This window comes from Fukomys damarensis, unplaced genomic scaffold (assembly GCF_012274545.1).
Source record: "Fukomys damarensis isolate Sample0158 unplaced genomic scaffold, DMR_v1.0_HiC HiC_scaffold_30, whole genome shotgun sequence".
Taxonomy (NCBI): Eukaryota; Metazoa; Chordata; class Mammalia; order Rodentia; family Bathyergidae; genus Fukomys; species Fukomys damarensis.
Genome location: NW_022900942.1, coordinates 66,394,811 through 66,401,816, shown reverse-complemented (window position 1 = coordinate 66,401,816; position 7,006 = coordinate 66,394,811).

Below are 7,006 nucleotides of genomic sequence, written 5' to 3'. Positions count from 1 at the left end.
AGGATTACAGATGTGTGATGCCACACCTGTCTTCATCTATCTACCCTTCTAAATTCAGATTTAATGCGAAACATTTGGAAATTCTATTTTGAATTGCTCTGTATTGTGCCTCATTTGTCCCCACAAAGGCTGTGTGACTCCCAGCAGAGTCGTCACCCACAAAGAGAAGGTGAAGGTCGGTTTGGTGTGGGGGAAATGACAAGACCCGAATGCATCTTGCTCACGAGCTGTGCTCCTTATAGGAAGTAGTAACCCAGAGGCCCCACTTTCAGTCTTGTGACTCTGAGCATGGGTTGTGATAATCTCCAGCCCCTGAGGCTTTGTTTTCTTTGTGTTTCTAAGCCATTTTTCCAGGTTACCTTCATCTTGAACTCCATGTTTACAGAATGTTTTGATCCCAAACGTAACTTCGAAAGAAATCTACTACATGGAAAGCATTAGTTTGCATTATTAATAGTTAATCATTGTATTCCTAACAGTGTGCTTGCTCAGTTACTGCTTTTAAAAGAACTTCAGGTAGCGATTTACAAGCAGACACAATTATTTCTAGAAATAAATGGAAAAATCAAATTTATTTCTAAGCAGAAACCTGCTAAAGAAGTAAAAACGGAAAAACAGACATTTCTCTGGAGCATATATTTGTTCTCTTTTCCCCAGTGTTAGCTCAGCAAATTGCATCCTGGTGTTGAGAGGAGGAGCAGGGGTTTGGGTGGGTTTCCAGGGTTCTGGGACAGACTGACTCGCTCTGGGCAAAGGGAAAGAACCTCATGCCCCAAGCGAGACGGTGCCCCTGTCGTGGGTGTGAATGGCTGCACACAACTGGGACGGACACAGGCAGCAGCAGGAAGATGTGTCTGTGGCCAGGCAAAGCCACAGAGCACGGCTGCCTGTCCTGGTGAGAAGAGGCCTTGCTCTGGCTTCAGACGCACACTTCCGACACAGCGTGCTTGGAACATAGCTCTGCATCCTGCTTAGACTCATACACGTGGGTCATGGTTGTTTTCATTTCTGTAGAACAGCCCAAAACCCAATAATTGGCCAGAAGATTAAATTAGCCCTATCAGCAAGAATGAGAGGCACGTGTTCTTCCATTTCTGGCTCTAACACAGTGATGACCGAGGGACACACTGTGGCACCACAGAAGCACATGTCTCTGTGGGTGACTTCAATGATTATCCGGTGATGACATCGTCTGTCGCGTTTCACAGAACTTGTTTGTTAATTTAGAGATTATACACACAATGCCTAACAGCTGGCTGATTACCTCAATCCGGGAGAAACAAGCTCTCAATCACCTTATAAACAGATTAAGTTTCTTTCACATTAAACCATTGTTTAAAAATAGGAAGGCACCATCTCGTGTCTGGTCCCAAAATAGCCCAGCTGGTTAGATGACACAGGATCCTTCCTGGTGTCTCTGCTTTTACTCATGGATGGGACAGTGTGTCTGTTTCTGGTGGCTGGCTTCCCTCCCCTCCCCTACTTTTTTGGGATCTAACTCAGGACCTTGTGCTTGCAAGGCAGGTTGTGGCACCACTGAGCTACGTCTCCAACCCCTTGGTGGCTTTTAGCTGGAGCCTGACCCTGAATCTGGCTGAGCAATCACCCTACAGACTCCTCCCTCCCCATGAGGACTCATGGGAACAGTGTCCAAGCTTAGCTCCTGCCATCACAATGACATCCAGTGGCAGAAGGCCCTGTCATGTGCTGGCGTGTAAAAACATGGCTGAAGCGAAATGTGGAGGTGTTTCCAAGAGGATTAAGGGTGGAGTCACATTGGTGCTGCTTCCCCGGGGAGGTAAGTTTGAAGGTAGCCCGCATGCCTAGAACATGAGCCACGGTGGCGGGGACCGGAGTGGTCTTGCACAGGGATACGTACAGTGGTACCTCCGTCCACGGACTTACTTTGTTCCACAGTTCTGAATTGGTCACGAACTGAATCAAATTTTCCATAAGGGTCAGTGTGAATAAGGTTAATCCATTCTGAATCATGTGTGTTTTTAAACCACAAAAATATGAAGCAAAGCACAGTGCAGTATGAAGAAAGGACACTAGCCTTGCTTGAGGCGGCTTCTGGCTTGGAGGACGGGAAGGTGGTGGGAGGAGCCGTCCGAGGGAGAGGCCCCTCCATAAGGACATCGGGGAGACCTCCTGCAGGGCTTCCTCTCTTCCTCTCTCAGCTGCTGAGTCGCTTGTTCTTTCCTGTGCTGCACAACCCCCTGGAAATGAGAGACCGCAGGATCGTTCATCAGGTTCAGCGCTCTGTTCATCACAGAGTGACGGGGTGGTGCTTCCCAAAGAAATCCTGGCACTCATTCCGTTTTCCATAGGGGATCTTATCACGTCACGGCCAGCCGCCTCCCGCCTTGCCCTTCCTCCATAGAGTGTGCCTTCTGCGGCTCACTCTGGAGCCCAGCGAGTTTTTCCATCAGCAGCTCCCCCTTATCGTCCCCAACAAGCTCCTCTGTCTGCTCCATCAACATCCAGACCCATACGCTTGCCTCGGACAGAATCCCCTCCACTGCCTGGGCCTCACACCCTTCACGGTCACCTTCAGTGACACATTCTGGCCACAGTTGCCCCGGGCTGAGTTCCAGATCCACAGTGTGATGTCTTCCTGGGCTTTGTCAGTGAGGGGGACGCAGTGGAGGACCCTGAGATGTCTCTTCCAGAGCCCTCTCAGGGTCAGCAGTGTCTCTTCAGGGACACGAAAACCCCGGTGAAGAGCACCTCTGTGAGCAGCTTCTCGGGTTGCAGCTCCCTTGCTGGTCCCTGGGCCACGGAAGGGGTGTTGTGTTGGGAGGAACTTGGCCTTCGTGCAGCCACACACTCTGCATCCTTGTCATCCAAGGCTGGGGTGTGTGGGGAATTCTCCACAGAACAAGGCTCCTCAGGCAGTCGGTGTCAGAAAGATACTTCCTAACGGGGGTGCGAACCCTCGTGCAGCCATCCACGAGCAAGTGCCTAGTGACCAGGCTTTCACACGGCCTCCACACAGCAGGCAGCCTAGCCTTGTCCAGTTCTGCCCCGTGAATGCTGCGGGGTCTGGTAATGGCGTACTACAAGAGGCTTAATCTTCAGATGGACACTTGGTGTTTGCACAGAGCAAAAGGTCACTGTGTCCTTCATGGGCCTGTGCCCTGGCAGTGCCTCTTCCTCCTGCGTGATTCATGTTCTGTTCGAATCTTCTTCCAGAAGAGCACTGTCCATCGCAGCTGAGTGCTTGTTGAGTGCTGTGTCCTTCTGCCTTCATGAGCTCTTTCCCGCAGGTTTCTGCAGCAGCCTTGTCAGAACTGGAAGCCTCACCAAGTCCCATCACAACGTGGAGGCCACTTCTCTGGCTGAATTTATCAAACCACCCTCTGCTGGCTTTAAATTCATCACTTGCTACACTTGGAGAAGAGTTTGCTCGTGGTGAATCACTGTGCAGTTCCCTGGCTTTTCCCAGATCACAGCTCCGCTAATGCTATCACTGCCAGCTGTTTCTCACTCAGCCACACTAACGAAAGGTTTTCCACCCTGCCAGCACCGGGTCCTCACTTGGTTAACATCGTGGCTTCTTCGCCACTCAGCTCCTTTGGTGGCATCTTGATTCTTGAGAACAGCTGAGGTTGTCCACTCTGCCACCTTGTACTGAGGCCGAATCAGTCACATGAACACACACTCACGCTTTTCTAGTTTCCTTCTTCAATTTGATGGTTATTTTCCTCAAAACCGTCTTCTTGCCGTTCCTGCTCTGCATGCTTTGACACCTCCATTACTGCTCTGTACTTTCTTTTTAGCATCGTGCTGGCTCCACACTCTGTTTGGAACTGTGCTGGAATGGATAATACCGTACAGTACTGTATATGCTGAAAAAGCACACAAAAAAGCTTTATGCCAAGTGTGCACAGGTCTGTCAGTGACCACAGTCTTGGCTGAAAGAAGCCATGGCCATGTGTCTGAGTGGGAAAGATGGTGGTGGTTGTGCCTGTCCCCTGATGCATAGTTCAAAAAGGGAAGCAAAATTTTGCCAAATGTTCTGTTCATGGACTGAACTGTCCAAGAGCAGAAACATTTGTGAACCAAAGTATTACTGTCTTACCTTAGTGAGAAATCCACTTTCGTCTTGGACCTATATCAGGATTAGATTTAATAGAAAAGTGGTACACTAAAAATGACTTTAAACAGTAATTTGTTTGTGCTCTGAAGTTAGGTAACCAAGGCCTGTTAAGTCATTAGGGACCAGACTCTGTGCAGTTCTCTTTGACATCATGATCAAAAAGGCTGCTGGAGCTCCAGCCATTGTATTTATAGTTTAGGCAACAATTTTGAGAAAGGAGGAAATTTCTCTTGAAAGAAAGCTTCTGGAATTTCCACACAGCACTTCTTCTCATATCATTACCTCTTAGCCATTTTTTAGTGCAAAGGAGACTGGAAATGTGGTCCTGGACATGGGTGTGTATTCATCCTGGTGTGCTGGTAAGAAGGTGTGGTCAGTTCATCTGCTTATGGAAAGGAGGAGAGAGAGACAGAGAGACAGGGAAAGGCAGAGATGAGGACACACACACACACACACACGCACACACGCACACGCACACACACTCTCTCTTGCCATGTGTATCAGTTAGGGTTCACTAGATTAAAAAAAAATATGCTAATAGTGTCTGCCTTCAGAGTGAGGTATGAGAGAATGTAAAAGGGCCGCCTGTGCACTGGAGACCTGAAGGATCCAGTTCAAAGTCAAAGGCCCAGAGCTCACTGCAGAGTTCTGTGCAAGTCTGGATCAGGAAGCTGGAGCATTGGTACTGGAAGCCTGGAGATGTATGTCCAAAGGTGATGGTGAAGACCAGGCTCCTGCAAAGATGCAGAAGTGAGTTTTCCTCCTTTCCCTTTTTATTCCATCCAGGCTGCAGCCTATTGGTTGGTGCCACCACATCCAGGGTGGGTCTTTCCCCTCAGTTGGCAACCTGTGCGTCAATCATCCACAGACCAGAACTGCGCTCTAGTAATCTAGGTGGTTTTTATTCAAGTTGACATCACAGTTAGCTATCACACCATATGACCCCTCTGCTGCCTTGGGGCTCTGCCTCCAACAAGGCCATTGCCAGAGGAGGGGCTTTGACCGTGGGCTAGAAATGAGGAGTGAAAATAGACCTTTAAAATAGTAAGTTAGCCTGCCTTGGGTATTTCATCATACTAACAGAAACAACTTCATCCAGGAGACAGCTTGTGTAGCACTGGGGCATGGGGTCCTTCTGCCTACTTCTCCTGTGTCACTCACTGCTCGAGGCACTTCCCTTGGGAGTTCCTGCCCTGCATTCTGGGGGAGGCAGCCAGGTTTTCAACATCTTCTGGGGGACACGCAGTGGTGTGGCTTCCTCCTCTCTAGTTGCCACTTCTCTTTCAGCAAAGGCCCTTTCTCTGCTGAAACCCGTTGGCTTTGTGTGCATTTCCTGTTTCCTTATTCTCTTCATGTGTTTTACTAGAAAATGGTAATTTTAATTAACATTTTAATATCTATTTTAACAGAAGGGCACATAATAATGACACACAGTTCTTCATCCACATTGTTCAGTATCAATAGAAAATAATGAACTATGGAAAGTAACAAATTCTAAGAACAAAAAAGGCAGAGAAATCTTTACCTTGGTATTGGATGTGTTCTTTTCAATGGTATTGGTACTTTCAACTCTTGTGTGCAGACTAGATTGGAGTAGAGCACAGGAGTAAATGCTGTGATTCTCAGTATCTGTGGGTTTCTCGTATCTGTGAGTCTCAAGACCCCACAGGTAGCAGCTCCTTGGACACACAGGTCCCCTGTACAAAATGGTATTGTGTTTGCACAGCCCCCACCCTCCCAGATCCTTTAGATATCTCTAGATGACTTATTCTGATGCAGTGTCCACACTAGGTAAAGGGTTACTGTGCTGCATTGTTTATGGAATCATGACATGGAAATAGAAGTCTGTGCACACTCAGGACAGATTCAGTGTTTTCTCAGAATATTTTCAATCCGTGGTGGGTTGAAACTGCACATGCAGAGCCCACAGTGTGGGCGCTGTCTGTGGGTCTGTTTTGGGAAGTGGGTTTTTCACTGTGGAGGAAGCAGCTTGGGGAAGCTGCAGGAGGACCCCGTGTTGCTGGATTTGATACTCTTGCTTTAAGCACCAGCCATCCCACATGTTCCCCTGTGAGGCAGTGAGATATTTCCAGATGCATCAGTGCTCTCACTGGAAATGTCTGGCAAAACTGTAGCCATAAGGGAAATGAGACACATACAGGAGATGGAAAGCGTCAGGGACTCTCCAGAGGACTGGTCACAAGAACAGGGTGAGGCCATGGGTTTGCTCTATGGGAGGGAGGAAGGAAGGGCAAAAGGTGAGATCACAAAATGGTTAAAATTTAAAAAAATTATTACAGCAAAAGACACATTGCCGTGAATTCCCCTCAGAATACTCTCCCTGACACTAAACACACATCCTATTGTTCTTGCCCCTTTCTGAAGCAGTTCTGGCGTCCTCTTGCTGTCTTTAGCTGTGCTGTGTGGCTGCCTCAATGTCCTGAATTGATTCAAAACATTTCCCTTTCACAGTCACTTTGACTTTGGGGAAGAAAGAAGTCACAAGATACCTGTTATGGCTTGTATCTAGATGTCCCCCCAAAGCCTCATGCAGTCATAGGCAGGGAGTTTTTTGAAGGTGGCTGGATAAGGGTGTGTGATGCTGGGATTATTAATTGTGTGGTGCTGGGATTAAGGGCCCCACCCTGATTGTGGGTGACACTGCCCAAAGAGCAAGTACCCTGGATGAAATATAAAGGCTTAGTTGCTGCTGCTGTTCTTGCTGCTTATTGCTTCCTGCCTGCCACACCATGAACTATTTATCTGCCATGTCATTCTACCATGCCACCCTGCCTTGGAGCCAGCCAACTACGGACTGAAACTCTACAAACCATGAGCTGAAATAAACCTTTTCTCCTTTATCTTTGGGTGTAAGATTTTTTTTTTTTTTTTTTTTTTTTTTTT